The sequence below is a fragment of the Chiloscyllium plagiosum genome, unplaced genomic scaffold, assembly GCF_037043375.1.
Source record: "Chiloscyllium plagiosum isolate Xiang-an unplaced genomic scaffold, Cpla_swu_hap1 HiC_scaffold_51, whole genome shotgun sequence".
NCBI lineage: Eukaryota > Metazoa > Chordata > Chondrichthyes > Orectolobiformes > Hemiscylliidae > Chiloscyllium > Chiloscyllium plagiosum.
In genome coordinates this window covers 37,630,346-37,649,019 of record NW_028270189.1, presented here as the reverse complement: position 1 = coordinate 37,649,019, position 18,674 = coordinate 37,630,346, and the positions used below count along the sequence as shown (strand labels likewise).

General features: G+C 45.0%; 1 non-coding gene across 1 annotated transcript; it reads right to left on the bottom strand.

Annotated features, from left to right (window-relative positions):
* Positions 1-17,754: 17,754 nt before the first annotated feature.
* trnal-aag (transfer RNA leucine (anticodon AAG)) lies at positions 17,755-17,836 on the bottom strand. Its single transcript has one exon. It is a non-coding gene; the product is annotated as a tRNA-Leu (tRNA).
* Between the last annotated feature and the right edge of the window lie 838 nt (positions 17,837-18,674).

Here is an 18,674-nt window from a genome sequence, read left to right as displayed (position 1 = left end):
GTCTCTCACAATTCGAAAATATCGATGGGAAATCAGTTCTACAGAGACTAGAGAGCACATCCCACAGGCTACATATTTGATAGGTCTCTCCACAATGTGATGACGCTCATGATGAACTGTCCCCAGGAACGTTTATAATGATTAATGTCTTTATTCAGTGTGAACAAATTGAACACACGCAAGTATTCAGCACCTTCTGCAGCACTTCTCGCAGTCATGGCATTTAGAAAGACCTGTTAATATGGCGAGAAAGGTGATGATCCATCCGGTCGCTCGGACTTTGCAGCACGGTTCCACAGATTTGGAATTGGAAAGGTCTCTATTCCGGGTGAACACGTGGGTCAGACGTCAGGTCTCTATATATCTTAATGGACTCTTATTTATGTGGGCATATTTCTCAGAGATGAAACACATAGAGGTTTGATAACATTTTCCAATGATCGGAGAGAGAAAAGGTTTCTCATTAGTATGAGCGTCGTGTTCAGTTCTCCAATCGCTGGACGTTTTAAAGCATTTTCCGCAGTTCAGACACTGAAATCGTTTCTCATCATTTTGAACGAGTAGGTGTCGCAGCAGGTCAGAGACAGAGTGAATCCCTTCCCACACTCTGAGCAGGTGAATGGCTTGTTCCTGGTATCATTGCGTCTATGGGAATTCAGCTCAGACAGGGAAACGAATCCCTACATTTCCACAGTCATTCCTCACTATGACTGCAATTGAGGTGTGTAAGTCTGATGACAGGTAAAAACATGGTCCACATGCACAATAAGTGAACAACTTATCTCACACTATTACCAGAGCTTTTTCCTTTCATGTTCAAAATCTGATCAAGTTGTATTTGGGATAAAATTCGTGGCTTCATCAGATTATGGTGGAGAGGTTGACTTCTAAATCTTCCCCTTCTCATATCCTGCGAAATTGATGTGATCCCAAAATGAAAGTGTGAAACCGTCTTTCAAAAGACTCTAGAATCTGTCTGAAGATATGGTCTGAAGGTAAGGGATTTTCGACACTAAGAATTTGACCAGAATTTTGTCAGAATCTTTCATGCACACAACTTTCACCACAGAGAACGAGCAGGTCAGCAGGTGGATATGAACACGATCGTCTCCGTGTTCCCACCAGGTCAAACACTGTCCTGACATGTCTGACATATAGTCCTGTTGGAGCAGACATTTTTACAATAAAATCATTGCAAAATTGAGGTCTCTGACCTCAGTCCCATTCTCAAAATTTACTGCCTCGCCACTGAGTCGAACGTGTGATGCTGGAAAAGCGCAGCAGGGCAGGCAGCAACGAATGAGCTGGACAATCGATATTTGGACTTCATCAGGAAAGAGGCTTGTGAACCGAGGGGGTACAGAGACAAATGAACGCGGGTGGGGTGGGACAAGGTAGCGGAGAGTGTGATAGATTGATGGAGGTGGGGACAATGATGAAAGGTCGCAGCGCAGGCTGGAGCAGATAGGTGGGATGGAAGATGTACAGATAGGACAGTTCGTGAGAGCGGCGGAGGCTCTGAACCTGAATGTACTTGGCTGTGTGGGAGTGAGATTTGACTGTTCAACCAGAGGCCAGTGGTGTTGTTTGGTGCGGGTGTCCCGGAGATGCTTTCCGAAGCGGTCTATAATTAGGCATCCAATTTCCTCAATGTCGAGGAGACAGCAAAGGGAGCAATTGTTACAGTAAATGACATGCGTGGAAATGCAGGTAAAACTCTGATGGACATGCAAGTGTCTTTTGGGCCTTTGACAGAGTTGAGGACGGATGTGTGCGTGGATATTTTGCAAATCCCGTGTCGGAATGAGAAGGTGCTGGGAGGGGAGGGTGGTTTTGTGGAAGCGTGCACTTTGTAAGGGAGTGGAAGAGGGAATGATCTTTATAGAAAATGGATAGGGGTGGGGAGGAAGCACATCTTAATTGTTGGGGTTCATTTGCAGCTGACGGAAATACCGGAGGATGACATGATGTCTACAGAGGCTGCTAGATTTTAAAGTATTGAAGAAGGAAGTTCTGTCCTCGTCATATTTGGAGGGATGGGTTTTGGGAGTGGGGTTGAGGGAAGTGGATGAGATGAGCTGGAAGGCATCATCGACGACGTAACAAGAGAAAATGCCTTGCCACTGATTCAAATTTCTCCCTGGCATTGGTTTGAGTCTGAACAGACACGTCATTACCATGGTGACATCCTTCAACTCGTGATGTGTTTTTAACCACGTATCCCCATCATCACCATGTCAGCCGACTTGCACCTCATTAACATAATTAACTCTTCCACGTCTCTGCCCTCCTGCAGCTCAAAGGCTAAACCATTTGTTTGGACGACACGGTCATAATACACTTCGATCCGTTCTTTCAAATTCTCTCCATGCTCTGGTGTTAGTGGAGCAATGGATAGAGAGAGAGAGGAGTTGAGCACGTGGCTACACGGATGGTGCAGGAGGGAGGGTTTTGGATTCTTGGATAATTGGGGCTCTTTCTGGGGTCGGTGGGACCCGTACAAGCAGAATGATCTTCATCTGAACCAGAGGGGTACCAATATCTTTAGGTGGGTGCGGGAAATTCGCTAAGGCTATTGGGGTGGGTTTAAACTAATCCAGCAGGGGGATGTGAACCAAAATTGTAGTTCAAGTATAGAAAATTTTGAGAGTAGGGAGGTCCAGAATCAAGCTTCAGGGGCGCAAGATGGCACCAGAAAGCAAGAATTTGGTTTGGAGTGTGTCTGCTTCAATGCCAGGAGCATCCAGAATAAGGTGGATGAACTTGCAGCTTGCATTGGTACCTGGGAATTCGATGTTGTGGTCATTTTGTAGACATGAACAGAGCAGGGACAGGAATGGTTGTTGCAGATTCCAGGATTACAATAAGTACAGAGAAGAAGGTAAAAGAGGGAGACGTGTGGCTGTGTTGGTCAAGGACAGTATTACAGTTGCAGAAAGGGTGTTTGGGTCTCGTCAACTGACGTAATATGGGCTGAAGTTAGAAACAGGAAAGGAGAGGTTACGCTTTTGGGAGTTTTCTACAGGCCTCCGAATAGTTCCAGAGATGTAGACGAAAGGATAGCAAATATGATTTTCGATAGGAGTGAGGGTGAGAGGGTAGTTGTCATGGCGGACTACAACTTTCCAAATATTGGCAGAAAACACTATAGTAGGATTACTATAGATGGGTCAGTTTTGGTCCACTGTGTGCAGGAGGGGTTCCTGACACATTATGTAGACAAGCCAACAAGGGGCGTGGTCACATTAGATTCGGTAATGGGTAATGAGCCCGGCCAAGTGTTAGACTGGGAAGTAGGTGAGCACTTTGGTGATAGAGATCACCGTTCTGTTGAGTTTACTATTGTGATAATATAGATAGGTGTTTACCACTGGGCAAGAGTTACAGCTGGGGAAACGTCATTTATGATGCGATTAGGCAGGATTTAGGAAGCATAGGATGGAGAAGGAAACTGTAGTGTAGGCACGTTAGAAATGTGGAGCTAATTCAAGGAAATGCTACTGTGTGTCCATGATAAGTATGAATCTGTCAGGCAGGGAGAATGCTGTAGAGCGCGGAAGCCGTGGTTTATGAAGGAAGGAGATTCTCTGGTCAAGAGGAAGAAGAAGGCTTATGTTAGGATGAGATGCAAAGGCTCATTTAGGGCGCTTAATGGTTACAAGGTAGCAAGGAAATACCGAAAGAGAGAGCTCAGATGAGCCAGGAGGCGACGTGAGAAGTTGTTGGCCGGTAGGATCAGGGTTAAACTGAAGGCTTTCGATATGTCTTTAAGGAATAAAAGAATGACGAGAGTAAGATTAGGGGCAATCAGGGACATTAGTGGGAAGTTGTGTGCAGAGTCAGTGGAGATAGGGGAAGCACCAACTGAATACTTTTCAACAGTATTCAGTCTAGAAAACGGCAATGTTGTCGAGGAGAATACTTCGACACAGGCAACGGGACGAGGTGTGATTGAGGTTCACAAGGTGGAGGTATTAGAAATCCTGAAGAGTGTGAAAGTAGATATGTCCCCTGGGCCGGATGGGATTTATCCTAGGATCCTTTGGGAAGCCATTGGGATGATTGCCGAGCCTTTGGCATTGATCTTTAAATCGTCATTGTCTACACGAATAGTGCCAGAAGACTGGAGGATAGCAAATGTGGTTCCCATGTTCAAGAATGGGAGTAGAGACAATCCTGTTTATTATAGACCAGTAAGCTTCACTTCAGTTGTTGGTAAAGTGTTGGAAAAGGTTATAAGAGATAGGATTTATAATCATGTAGAAAAGAATAATTTGATTAGGGATAGTCAGCATAGTTTTGTGAAGGTTACGTCGTGCCACAAAAACCTTATGGAGTTCTTTGAGAAGGTGACCAAGCAGGTAGATGAGATGATGTTGTGTATATGGATTTCAGCAAGGCGTCCGATAAGGTTCCCCACAGTAGGCTATTGTAAAAAAATCCGGAGGAATGGGATTGTTGGAGATAAAGCAGTTTGTGTCAGTAATTGGCTTGCTGAAAGAAGACACAGGGTGGTAGTTGTTGGGAAATGTTGCTCCTGGAGTCCACTTAACAGTGCTGAGCCGCAAGGATCGCTGTTAGGTCCACTGCTGTTCGTTTTATAAACGACGTGGATGAGGGTGTAGAAGGGTGTGTTAGTACGTTTGCAGACGACACTGAGGTTGGTGGAGTTGTGGATCGTGACGAGTTACGTAGAAGGTTGCAGCGAGATAAAGATAAGGTGCAGAGCTGGGCTGAGAGGTGGAAAATGGAATTTAATGTGGGCAAGTGTGAGGTGATTCACTTTGGTCAGAGTAAGAGGAATGCAAAGTACTAGATTAATGGTAAGATTCCTGGTACTGTAGATGAGCAGAAAGATCACGGTGTCCAGGTACACAGATCCTAGAAAGTTGCCAGCCAGATTGACAGAGTTGTTAAGAAGGCACACAGTGTTTTAGCTTTTATTAATAGAGGGATCGTGTTCTGGAACCATGAGGTTATGCTACAGATGCACAAAATTCTAGTGCGGCCACACTTGGAGTATTGTGTACAGTTCTGGTCACCGCATTATAAGAAGGACATGGAAGCTTTGGAAAGGGTGCAGAGGAGATTTACTCGGATGTAGCCTGGTATGGAGGGAAACTCTTACGAGGAAAGGCTGCGGGACTTGTAATTTTCTCGATAGAGAGAAGAAGGTTGAGAAGTGACTTAACAGAGGGTGAGGCAGGGTGGATAGAGAGAGCCTTCTTCCAAGAATGGCGACAACCAGCACGAGGGGGCATAGCTTTAAATTGAGGAATGATAGATAGAGGACAGGTGTCAGAGGTAGTTTATTTACTCAGAGAGTAGTAAGGGTATGGAACGCTTTGCCTGCAGCGGTAGTAGATTCCCGAACTTTAAGTACATTTAAGTCGTCATTGGACAAGCATATGGACGTACATGGAATAATGTAGGTAAGGTGGGCTTCAGATTGGTACACAGGTCGGCGCAACATCGAGGGCCGAAGGGACGGTACTGCGCTGTAATGTTCTATGTTCTATGCTCTAACTCCCTCAGCTTCTGTTCAACGGTGCACTTGCGTTCTGTTCACTGTTTCATTGTTCATTATCTGAATGACATTTTTACCAACGCCCATTTTCCCAAACGTGCAATGCGGCCTTCACAGCTTTATCTTTCCACACGGGCTCCCTCATGCTGGAAGGGAAGGAGTTGCAGGTTATTCACCCAATGATGTAATCCTGATGTCTTCCAATACCTTCTCTGCATGTGGGTGCACTCACAACAAGGGTTGCTCAGCCACCACTGGGCAGCTAAATTTCAAAGGTTTCATCATTTTCCACAAATCTCTTGACTGTCTTCCCTCTATGTATCACTGTCATGTCGTCCAGCCCACTCAAGAGCAAACAGAGCTGGTCAATCCTGTTCCCTGGATGCTGCCTGACCTGCTGTGCTTTTCCAGCAATAAAGTTTCAACTTTGATCTCCAGCATCTGCAGACCTCACTTTCTCCTCAATAGTATGCCAACCCAGCCAGCGGACACGACACCCGAGATTGTGTTTTAAAGTGCTCTCTCAGATATCTGCATTCCCTCGAATTCCAACCTCCAGAGCATGTTCGATTTGAACTGTTTCACGTTTGGTGCCTAACCGTCATCTGCCAAAGCCATAAATTATGAAATCCCATCGCTATGTAAATCGCACAGGGCTATAGGAAAGGAATTACTCACCAAGTGATGAAGAAAAACATGCTGAAATCAATGACAATTAATTGGTATTAACACGACAACGTGCCTTTTTCATAATAGAAACTTCAAAACTTTTCCTCTGTGTGAGTTTAAACAAATGTTGATTCCTGTCACATTATGAGATATTGGGAAGCTGACAAAGTGTTATAACAAACAAGTGATCAAAGAAGTGGGTTTCAAGTCGTATTTTGTCACACAAAACGAAGCTTGTATCACAAAACTGATTTGACAGAATTTGTTCTGCTCGAGGTCATCATCTTTTGTCAGTCTCAAGATGTTAGTGCTTCCTTAACTCAGTGGTTCGAGCCCTGGTTTTGTAAACCAGGGGTTGTAGCCTCCACTCTCACGGCAGTCTTGCTGAATTTTCTTACAACTATTGCAGCAAGCATCCGAAGGTGCGTTCTATATGTTGTTAGGAAATATTTTTGAAGGAACAGCTGGAAGTCATTTTTTTTTATGCAGACCAGGCCTCATCTGTTTCAGTTTGGAAGTCCACATCCGTGTTTTATTTCGAGGAATATGAGAATTACAAGCTTCTGATGCGAAGAATGCCTTTGTTTGGCAGGAAGAACAACGTGACTCAGTAGAAGCAGTAAAGTAATGGTGAAACAGTGCAGGACGAATACGAACAAGGATGCGGCTGTGTGCTTCCGTTCCTTATATAGAAACAGGAATGTGCTGGAATCCAAATGAAACAGATAGGAGGCTGGAAGAGCATAGCTAGCCAGGCTGCCCCAGAGGTGGAGAAATTAACGTTTAGCAGGTTCCAAATATTCACGATTGGGACAGTCTTAGAAGGACAGCCTCCTGCCAGTTTACCTATGTAAACAGAAACGGGTTTTAAAGCTAATAGTGAACAATGAAGAGGCCAGACTGTTCAATTCTTCATTTTATGGAAATTGGGCTCCTCTGAGTCCTTCGTCGTTATCAAAAGATGTGTCTGTATAGTTCCCTCTATGGGTCAAAATGAGGTTCAGTTCTCCCACAGGTCAGGAACAAATGTGACGGTATCTGACCTGAGTCTCTATCGCTGGTTCATTTGAGATTAAAACTTTGCATGGAAAGTCTCATTGAAATGAACACTTCAGACGTCAGGCTGTGGGCCAAGTATTGGTATCTGGAAACGAGAATGGATGGATGTTTAATGACTGGCACTGACATAATGTATGATTCTGTGCTGTAAAAGAACGGTGTCACGAACATTCTTTTTTGATAGAAATTTCTCATCGCTGGAAAAGAAAGCTGTGCTGCTGAGAGAAGATACAACTGCACATGCCGTCCTTCCTGGTCGGCTAATGGTTACGATGCAGCGCTTTCACCGCTGTGGTTTGGGTTCATTTCTTGGTCAGGGAATCAGGATTTATTGTTCCTAATAAGGGCAACAACGAAAGTAGAGCATCTTTGACAGGAATCGCATTTCAAACCCGTCCGCATGTGCCTTGCAATATTGTACAAGGTCGGAAGTTGGCTCACTGGTTATCACTGCTGCCTCACTGCGCCAGAGATATGATTTGCCTACAACTGGGTCGACTGTCAGTAAGGTGCCTTATTCAGGAGCAAATGAAGAGAAAAAGGGTAAAGTATTGCTCTGTGAGGGTTAATCCCTGGAGGATTGGTGTGCATTTCTTGCAGCGAATAGTCAGTTTCTGAACTTTAGGCATTCTATGTTCCCTTACTGTGTTGCTTTAGCAAATGTTCAGAAAGGAGAGACAAGTGAGGAAAAACGGTCACTTCCCAGTCAGGGATTGATACATAATGCGACAACTAACGGATTCACTTTTGAAAGAATTAGCTTCCATTTTCCCTACGTTGGTCATGGCAGTATACAGCATTAGAGCGGGCTTTAATTTGTTGCATTGGACCCAGCATCCTTTCTCAACATGAACAATACTGGAATATAAAGAGATAATAAAAGACATGGATAGCGATGACTGGAATGAAAAGTCGTCAGGAAGAATGGACTTGGAAAGAAAAAAATGGAAAGGAACCCATCGATGTAGTGAGTGATAATGATATTTGAAAAGACAAGGCGGGGTTTCATTGCGTGGTGGAAAAGACGAATAGATCATGTGGTGTGACACCAGGTAAAACTGAGTTGTGTCCACATGGAAGAGTTCCAGGCGATGTGAGTTTGGTGGGAGTTAACAGGAGGTAAATTCGCTCATTCGTATGGATCTATATCTAGAGTTTAGAACTTGAAAACCAGGGATGAATGATAAAGGGAAGTTTGGAGCACGTTTTATTTTTCCTTCTACAGCTATTGCATTTGGCAGACAGACAAGTTCGGGAATTAGTGGTGCGCTGTGACACCAGAGCATCAGCTTCTTCCCTGTCTTTGAATCGGGCCGCCTGCGCAAGGAATACAAATGCGGTCCTTCTTTTCGTGGAAGGATCAGAAGGCGGTAACTACACTCTCAAATAGAATGGCATATGATCAGAACAAGGTTGGAGAAAAACTTTACAATGCTTTGCACAGTCATGAAATGGAATTGCGTTACATTTCACTACGAGAGCAGATTTGTTCAAGCAAATTCGAAGGCAGCTTTGCAGATGGGAAAGCAAGTAAGAAAGATACGTACTTGCCCATGTGAAAGGCTGCAGTTTGGGCCCAGTTTCGAAATGGGGACCTTTCGCATGTGAGACGAACGTGATGACCACTGCTCTACCGAAACCAGCCACAAACACCGCGGCGGCGGCTCTGTGGCATCCAGCACTGAAAGTTGAAGCCATTCCGCGTTTCACCTTTCTGTTTCCAAGCGCTTGTTGTTGTCCAGCGTAATTGACATCTTGAAAACCTAAAAAAAAAGACACGTGAAATTGATAACAAAATGCAGACAAGGATGTCGTCAATGTTTGTACCGTAGGGCGAGGTGGAATAGGCTGGGTGGAATAGCTAGCGTAACGGCTGCGACGTGATCTTGTGGAAGGGTTGTAAACTGAGTATTAACGTGTTTTATCAAAGTTGGGGTGAGTTGAAAACTCGAGAGCATAGGTTTAAGGGTGAGTGGGCTGAAATTGACAAAGGACCTGAGGCACATTTCCCACACAGAAGGTTGTGCGTGTTTGGAATGATCTACCAGAGGAAGTGGAGGAGGCTATTACACTCAGAAAATTGCAAAGATAATCGGGTGAGTTTCTGGATAGGATGCGTTTATAGGTATTGGGGCCAAATGCTAGGGAACGTGACTTGTTTAATTTTGGCTATGTGGTGAGCATGGACGAGATACCCCGCAGTATCTGGTTCCACGCTGTGTACCCCAATAACGTTGTGTTGCTGACACCGGCTTTAAAGGATTACTTTTTAGCGGAGCTTGCCGTCAGCAGTCTGTGGCACAATCATTGAGTCTGTTCGACTGCTCACGGGAAAGGTGGCATTGTAAAACACTGCAGAAACGAACGACTTCCTCACTTTAGCACCGACTAACCATACTCTGTGAAATTATCCCAGATCCTCAGTTGAGGATATTTGCTGCTGGAAGCGACCTCAGAAACCCTGTTAACTCGAAATGTATTGAGCGAATCGCAAAACAGAAAGCATTTAACACGGAAAACAAACCAAACTGGCAAACCAAATGCATTTTTAGACACAGGGATGCATGAATACTAAATGTGAGACAGTCCGAGGGCATGGGTCATAAAGTAATCTCACAACTAACAACAGGGCAATTCCAAACTCCTCTTTCAAACATACTGCAACCTTAATGCACCACCACTTCCCAGACAATGCTGAAAAGAGAGAAAGAAAGAACATAATAAGAATTGGCCATAAAAAGTGAATTTCACTATTCACAGTCTCGATTAGGTTACCTTTCCCTTCTGATGTCTCCAGGACGGAAATGAAGGAAATGGGAGAAATTCAATAACATACCACTTCGAAATTCATTGGAACGATTTTCCCATTAGCCAGAAAGCCAAATAACGACGAGTAGAGTGACCGTAGGACTTTGTTTCACAACAGCGATGAAATAACAGTCTCCATTCGGTTCCAGTAAAAGCTCGATTTGCCTGGAACGGCAGAAATGTTTGCGATTTTCCGCGCGGGAGGCGAACACGCCCATGACCGCACAGACACTTTGAAATATTTGGCACTATCCCACACCACAGTTAATTCCCTGGGAAGCAAACCCACTTTACTTTCGTTTTCAACATCAATATACAATGGGGACGGAAACAGCATTTTAACGAGCTGCAGCGTCGGAGTTGATCAACAGAAATGACAGTGGTGGGATTCGAGCCCTCGACCTTTTCGAGACTGGAACCTGGATCCAGCGACTTAGACCGCTCGGCCACACTACCAGCGGGCCGCGCGCTTTCATTTTATTGCCTTTCCAAGTGTGCTCCTGCATAACAACAGATGCAACTTCACAAGAAAAGGGGTCCAAGGGATCCCTCTCCGACTCGCACAGCTGCTGGGATGTGCCCGGCTACAATGTCATTTTCGCAGCAGATAATGATAGCCCAACAATCCAGACAAAAATCAATGGGAAGCTGAGTCTATCTTCTCAGACTCTTTTCAGCTACAAATGTATCTGTGAGTGCGTGAGAATATATATTCGCTTATGATTTGGTCAAGTAAACATGATCTGCTTGACCTTACTGCAATTTCGACTCTTGCTTTGCTCAATGATTTCAACCATTGCTCGAAACAGGGCGACTTTCACGTTTACACGGAACATGAAACACACCGGACTACAGGGAAAATGCACAAAGCTGAACAGGCCGTGTTCTGCATCATACCGTGCAGCACAGTTTCAGTCACTGTGTCTGTTTTGCAGAATAAGTGTCCCAAAGAATGTTCTCCACCCTTAAACCGGCGGTAGCATTACAATCCGAGAACGACAGATCACATTGTGAGGATACTCTGACCTCGGAGCCAGTTCGAGATGCCACTTTCCTTGCCTTTTACCTTAACCGTGCAATTTGCTGCAGAGATGTTCACTCCTGGACATGAGCCACATGGATACCAACTGAGTTGGAAACCTGTTTGGGAATCGAAGAGAAGCGACTCAATAAATTTTGCTAAATTCCATGGTGCTTTTTAGAAATGTTTTTTTTTTCTGTTCACCTCGATCTAGAATACAGTTTCTGAACATAGTCACAGAAGTCAAAAGGTAATTACCTCACCCCACCCCCACTCCGGAAGAGGTGCTAACTGCACTTGAGTGCTTTTTGTTCTCGATGTGAAGAGCTCTCACGCCTGAGTCACTTTCACGTCTCTGGTTGCTGAGTAAATCACAAAGAAGGAATTTCACCAGAGCTGCAACTGCCTCACTTCTCCACTCGCCCTCCCCGTTTACATTTTCCTGCTCGTCAGTGTTTTAAAGAAAACCAAATGGATGCGATGTCATTCTGTAGCCTCTCTGTCGATTCCTCTGTTTCAGTTCCAACATGACTTAGTTCTCGGGGCGGACCTTAATACTAGCGACGCTATGAAAGCACAGGTCCGGAGGTTCCTCTGAGAGTGTAATTTCTTTCATTGCTGTTGCTAATTGAATGAGTCACTAACGTGCGAACTGCTCCAAAACATGATTCAGGACCTCTGGTGCCAATTCTCGCATGTGAAATAAGGACAGACAGCTTCCAAATGAGGTCTTTCAGAGACGACCTTGGGGTATATTTGACAGGCAGACAAGTTCAGGAATTCGTGGTGCGCTGTGACACCTGAGCATCAGTTTCTTCCCTGTCTTTGAACCGAGCCGCCTGCGCAAGGAATGCAAATGCGGTACTGCTTTTCGTGGAAGGATCAGAAAGCGGTAACTACACTCTCAAACAGAATGGCATATGATCAGAACCAGGTCGCAGAAAAACTTTACAATGCTCTGCACAGTCATGAAATGGAATTGCATTACATTTCACTACGAGAACAGATTTGTTCCAGCAAATTCGAAGGCAGGTTTGCAGATGGGAAAGCAAGCAAGGAAGCTCCGTTCTTGTCCATGGAAAAGGCAGCAGTTGAACAACAAAGCAGTTCCTGCCCAGTTTCGAACTGGGGACCTTTCGCGTGTGAGGCGAACGTGATGACCACTACACTACAGAAACAAGCCGCTGGCGCCCGTGCTGCGGCTCAGCGGCATCCAGCACTGAAAGTTGAAGCCATTCTCCGTTTCACCTTTCTGTTTCCAATAGCTCGTTGTTGTCCAGCGTAACTGACATCTTGAAAACATTAAAAAAAGACACGTGAAATTGATGACAAAATATAGACAAGGATGTCGTCAATGTTTGGATCCGTAGGGCGAGGTGGAATAGGCTGGGACGACTTTCCCTGCAGCGTAACGGCTGCGACATGATCTTATGGAAGGGTGGTAAACTGAGTATTTACGTGTTTTACCCAAGTTGGTGTGAGTTGAAAACTCGAGAGCATAGGTTTTAGGTGAGTGGACTGAAATTGACAAAGGATCTGAGGCACATTTCCCACGCAGAAAGTTGTGCGTGTTTGGAATGAGCTGCCAGAGCAAGTGGAGGAGGCTATTACACTCAGAAAATTGCAAAGATAATCGGATGAGTTTCTGGATAGGATGGGTTTAGAGGGATTGGGGCCAAATGCTGGGGAACGGCACTTGTTTAATTTTGGCTATGTGGTGAGCATGGACGAGATACACCGAAGTATCTGTTTCCACGCGGTGTGCCCAATAACATTGTGTTGCTTACACCGGCTTTAAAGGATCACTTTTTAGCGGAGTTTGCCGTCGCAGTCTGTGGCACAATCATTCAGTCCGTTCGACTGCTCACGGGAAAGGTAGTATTGTAAAACACTGCAGAAACGAACGACTTCCTCACTTTTGCTCCGACTGACCATACTCTTTGAAATTTACCCAGATCCTCAGTTGAGGATTTTTGCTGCTGGAAGTTACCTCAGAAACCCTTTTAACTCGAAATATATTGAGCGAATCGCAAAACAGAAAGTATTTAACACGGAAAACAAACAAAACTGGCAAACCAAATGCATTTTTAGACACAGGGATGCATGAATACTAAATGTGAGACAGTCCGATGGCATGAGTCATAAAGTAATCGCACAACTAACAACAGGGCAATTCCAAACTCCTCTTTCAAACATACTGGAGACTGAGTGCACCACCACTTCCCAGACAATGCTGAAAAGAGAGAAAGAAAGAACATAATAAGAATTGGCCATAAAAAGTGAATTTCACCAATCACAGTCTCGATTAGGTTACCTTTCCCTTCCGATGTCTCCAGGACAGAAATGAAGGAAATGGAAGAAATTCAATAACATACCACATCGAAATTCATTGGAACGATTTTCCCATTAGTCAGAAAGCCAAATAACGACGGGTAGAGTCACCGTAGGACTTTGTTTCACAACAGCGATGAAATAACAGTCTCCATTCGGTTCCAGTAAAAGCTCAACTTGCCTGCAACGGCAGAACTGCTTGTGATTTTCCGCGCGGGAGGCGAACACGCTCATGACCGCACAGACACTTTGAAATATTTGGCACTATCCCACACCACAGTTAATTCCCTGGGAAGCAAACCCACTTTACTTTCGTTTTCTACATCAATATACAATGGGGACGGAAACAGCATTTTAACGAGCTGCAGCGGCGGAGTTGATCAGCAGAAATGACAGTGGTGGGATTCAAGCCCTCGACCTTTTCGAGACTGGAACCTGGATCCAGCGACTTAGAGCGCTCGGCCACACGACCAGCGGGCCGCACGCTCCCATTTTCTTGCATTTCCAATTGTGCTGCTGCATAACAACAGATGCAAAGTCACATGAAAAGGGTTCCAAGGGATCCCTCTCCGACTCGCACAGCTGCTGGGATGTGCCCGGCTACAATGTCATTTTCGCAGCAGATAATGATAGCCCATCAATCCAGACAAAAATCAATGGTAAGCTGAGTCTATCTTCGCAGACTCTTTTCAGCTACAAATGTATCTGTGAGGGCGTGAGAATATATATTCGCTTATGATTTGGTCAAGTAAACATGATCTGCTTGACCTTACTGCAATTTTGACTCTTGCTTTGCTCAATGATTTCAACCATTGCTCGAAACAGGGCGACTTTCACGTTTACACGGAACATGAAACACAACGGACTACAGGGAAAATGCACAAAGCTGAACAGGCCGTGTTCTGCATCATACCGTGCAGCACAGTTTCAGTCACTGTGTCTGTTTTGCAGAATAAGTGTCCCAAAGAATGTTCTCCACCCCTAAACCGGCGGTAGCATTACAATCCGAGAACGACAGATCACATTGTGAGGATACTCTGACCTCGGAGCCAGTTCGAGATGCCACTTTCCTTGCCTTTTACCTTAACCGTGCAATTTGCTGCAGAGATGTTCACTCCTGGACATGAGCCACATGGATACCAACTGAGTTGGAAACCTGTGTGGGAATCGAAGAGAAGCGACTCAATAAATTTTGCTAAATTCCATGGTGCTTTTTAGAAATGTTTTTTTTCTGTTCACCTCGATCTAAAATACAGTTTCTGAACATAGTCACAGAAGTCAAAAGGTAATTACCTCACCCCACCCCCACTCCGGAAGAGGTGCTAACTGCACTTGAGTGCTTTTTGTTCTCGATGTGAAGAGCTCTCACGCCTGAGTCACTTTCACGTCTCTGGTTGCTGAGTGAATCACAAAGAAGGAATTTCACCAGAGCTGCAACTGCCTCACTTCTCCACTCGCCCTCCCCGTTTACATTTTCCTGCTCGTCAGTGTTTTAAAGAAAACCAAATGGATGCGATGTCATTCTGTAGCCTCTCTGTCGATTCCTCTGTTTCAGTTCCAACATGACTTAGATCTCGGGGCGGACCTTAATACTAGCGACGCTATGAAAGCACAGGTCCGGAGGTTCCTCTGAGAGTGTAATTTCTTTCATTCCTGTTGCTAATTGAATGAGTCACTAACGTGCGAACTGCTCCAAAACATGATTCAGGACCTCTGGTGCCAATTCTCGCATGTGAAATAAGGACAGACAGCTTCCAAATGAGGTCTTTCAGAGACGACCTTGGGGTATATTTGACAGGCAGACAAGTTCAGGAATTCGTGGTGCGCTGTGACACCTGAGCATCAGTTTCTTCCCTGTCTTTGAACCGAGCCGCCTGCGCAAGGAATGCAAATGCGGTACTGCTTTTCGAAGAAGGATCAGAAAGCGGTAAAAACACTCTCAAACAGAATGGCATATGATCAGAACCAGGTTGCAGAAAAACTTTACAATGCTCTGCACAGTCATGAAATGGAATTGCATTACATTTCACTACGAGAACAGATTTGTTCCAGCAAATTCGAAGGCAGGTTTGAAGATGGGAAAGCAAGCAAGGAAGCTCCGTTCTTGTCCATGGAAAAGGCAGCAGTTGAACAGCAAAGCAGTTCCTGCCCAGTTTCGAACTGGGGACCTTTCGCGTGTGAGGCGAACGTGATGACCACTACACTACAGAAACAAGCCGCTGGCGCCCGTGCTGCGGTTCAGTGGCATCCAGCACTGAAAGTTGAAGCCATTCTCCGTTTCACCTTTCTGTTTCCAATAGCTCGTTGTTGTCCAGCGTAACTGACATCTTGAAAACATTAAAAAAAGACACGTGAAATTGATGACAAAATATAGACAAGGATGTCGTCAATGTTTGGATCCGTAGGGCGAGGTGGAATAGGCTGGGACGACTTTCCCTGCAGCGTAACGGCTGCGACATGATCTTATGGAAGGGTGGTAAACTGAGTATTTACGTGTTTTACCCAAGTTGGTGTGAGTTGAAAACTCGAGAGCATAGGTTTTAGGTGAGTGGACTGAAATTGACAAAGGATCTGAGGCACATTTCCCACGCAGAAGGTTGTGCGTGTTTGGAATGAGCTGCCAGAGCAAGTGGAGGAGGCTATTACACTCAGAAAATTGCAAAGATAATCGGATGAGTTTCTGGATAGGATGGGTTTAGAGGGATTGGGGCCAAATGCTGGGGAACGGCACTTGTTTAATTTTGGCTATGTGGTGAGCATGGACGAGATACACCGAAGTATCTGTTTCCACGCGGTGTGCCCAATAACATTGTGTTGCTTACACCGGCTTTAAAGGATCACTTTTTAGCGGAGTTTGCCGTCGCAATCTGTGGCACAATCATTTAGTCTGTTCGACTGCTCACGGGAAAGGTAGCGTTGTAAGACACTGCAGAAACGAACGACTTCCTCACTTTTGCTCCGACTGACCATACTCTTTGAAATTTTCCCAGATTCTCAGTTGAGGATTTTTGCAGCTGGAAGTTACCTCAGAAACCCTGTTAATTCGTAATGTATTGAGCGAATCGCAAAACAGAAAGCATTTCACACGGAACACAAACAAAACTGGCAAACCAAATGCATTTTCAGACACAGCGAGCATGAATGCAAACTGTGAGACAGGCCGGGGGCATGAGTCATAAAGTAATCTCACAACTAACAACAGGGCAATTCCAAACTGCTCTTTCAAACATACTGGAGCCTGAGTGCACCACCACTTCCCAGACAATGCTGAAAAGAGAGAAAGAAAGAATACAATAAGAATGGGCCATAAAAAAAGTGAATTTCACCAATCACAGACTCGATTAGATTACCTTTCCCTTCCGATGTCCGCAGGACGGAAATGAAGGAAATGGGAGAAATTCAATAACATGTGACATCGCAATTCATTGGAACGATTTTCCCATTGGCCATAAAACAAAATAACGACGAGTGGTGCCACCGCAGGACTTTGTTTCACAACAGCGTTGTAAGACACTGCAGAAACGAACGAATTCCTTAGTTTTGCTCCGACTGACCATACTCCGGGAAATTTTCCCAGATTCTCAGTTGAGGATTTTTGCAGCTGGAAGTTACCTCAGAAACCCTGTTAATTCGTAATGTATTGAGCGAATCGCAAAACAGAAAGCATTTAACACGGAACACAAACAAAACTGGCAAACCAAATGCATTTTCAGACACAGCGAGCATGAATGCAAAATGTGAGACAGGCCGGGGGCATGAGTCATAAAGTAATCTCACAACTAACAACAGGGCAATTCCAAACTGCTCTTTCAAACATACTGGAGCCTGAGTGCACCACCACTTCCCAGACAATGCTGAAAAGAGAGAAAGAAAGAATACAATAAGAATGGGCCATAAAAAAGTGAATTTCACCAATCACAGACTCGATTAGATTACCTTTCCCTTCCGATGTCCGCAGGACGGAAATGAAGGAAATGGGAGAAATTCAATAACATGTGACATCGCAATTCATTGGAACGATTTTCCCATTGGCCATAAAACAAAATAACGACGAGTCGTGCCACCGCAGGACTTTGTTTCACAACAGCAATGAAATCACAGTCGCCATTCGGTTCCAGTAAACGCTCAACTTGCCTGGGACAGCAGAGCTGTTTGCGATTTTCCACGCGGGAGGCGAACACGATCATGACAGCACAGACACCGGAAAAGTCGGCACTTTCCCACACCACAGTTAATTGCCCGGGAAGCAAACCCAATTTTCTTCGGTTTTAAACAGATATGCAGCAGGAGTCGAAACAGCATTTTAACAAGCTGCGACGTTGGAAACGATCAGCAGAAATGGCAGCGGTGGGATTCGAACCCACGCCTCTGTCGAGACTGGAGCCTTAATCCAGCGCCTTAGACCGCTCGGCCACACTACCAGCCAGCCGCGCCGCCCCATTTTCTTGCACTTCCACTTGTGCTCCTGCATAACAACCGGTGCAAAGCCACGTGAAAAGGGTTCCATGATCCCTCTCCGACTCGCACAACTGCTGGGATGTGCCCGTCTACAATATTAATTTCGCAGCAGATAATGATAGCCCATCAATCCAGACAACTATCAATGGTATGCTGAGTCTATCTTCTCAGAATCTTTTCAACTACAAACGTATCTGTGAGTGAGTGAGAACATACGATCGGTTATGATTTGGTCAAATTACCATGAGCTGCTTGACATTACTGCAATTTCGATTCTTGCTTTGCTGAATGATTTTACCCATTGCTCGAAACAGGACAACTTTCACGTTTACACGGAACATGAAACACACCGGACTACAGGGAAAATGCACAAAGCTGAGCAGGCCGTGTTCCACATCATACCGCGCAGCATAGTTACAGTCACTGTGTCTGTTTTGCAGAATAAGAGTCCCAAAGAATATTCTCCACCCTAAAACCGGAGGTAGCATTACAATCCGTGAACGACAGATCGCATTGTGAGGATTCTCTGACCTCGGAGCCAGTTCGAGATGACACTTTCCTTGCCTTTTTGCCTTAACCGTGCAATTCGCTGCAGAGATGTTCACACCTGGAAATGAGCCACATGGATACCAACTGAGTCGACGAGAAGCGACTCAATAAATTTTGCTAAACTCCACGGTGCTTATTAGAAATGCAGTTTCTGTTCACATCAATGTAAAAGGCACTTTCTGAACATAGTAACAGAAGTCAAAACGTAATTAGCTCACCCCACCCCCACTCCGGAAGAGGTGCTAACTGCCC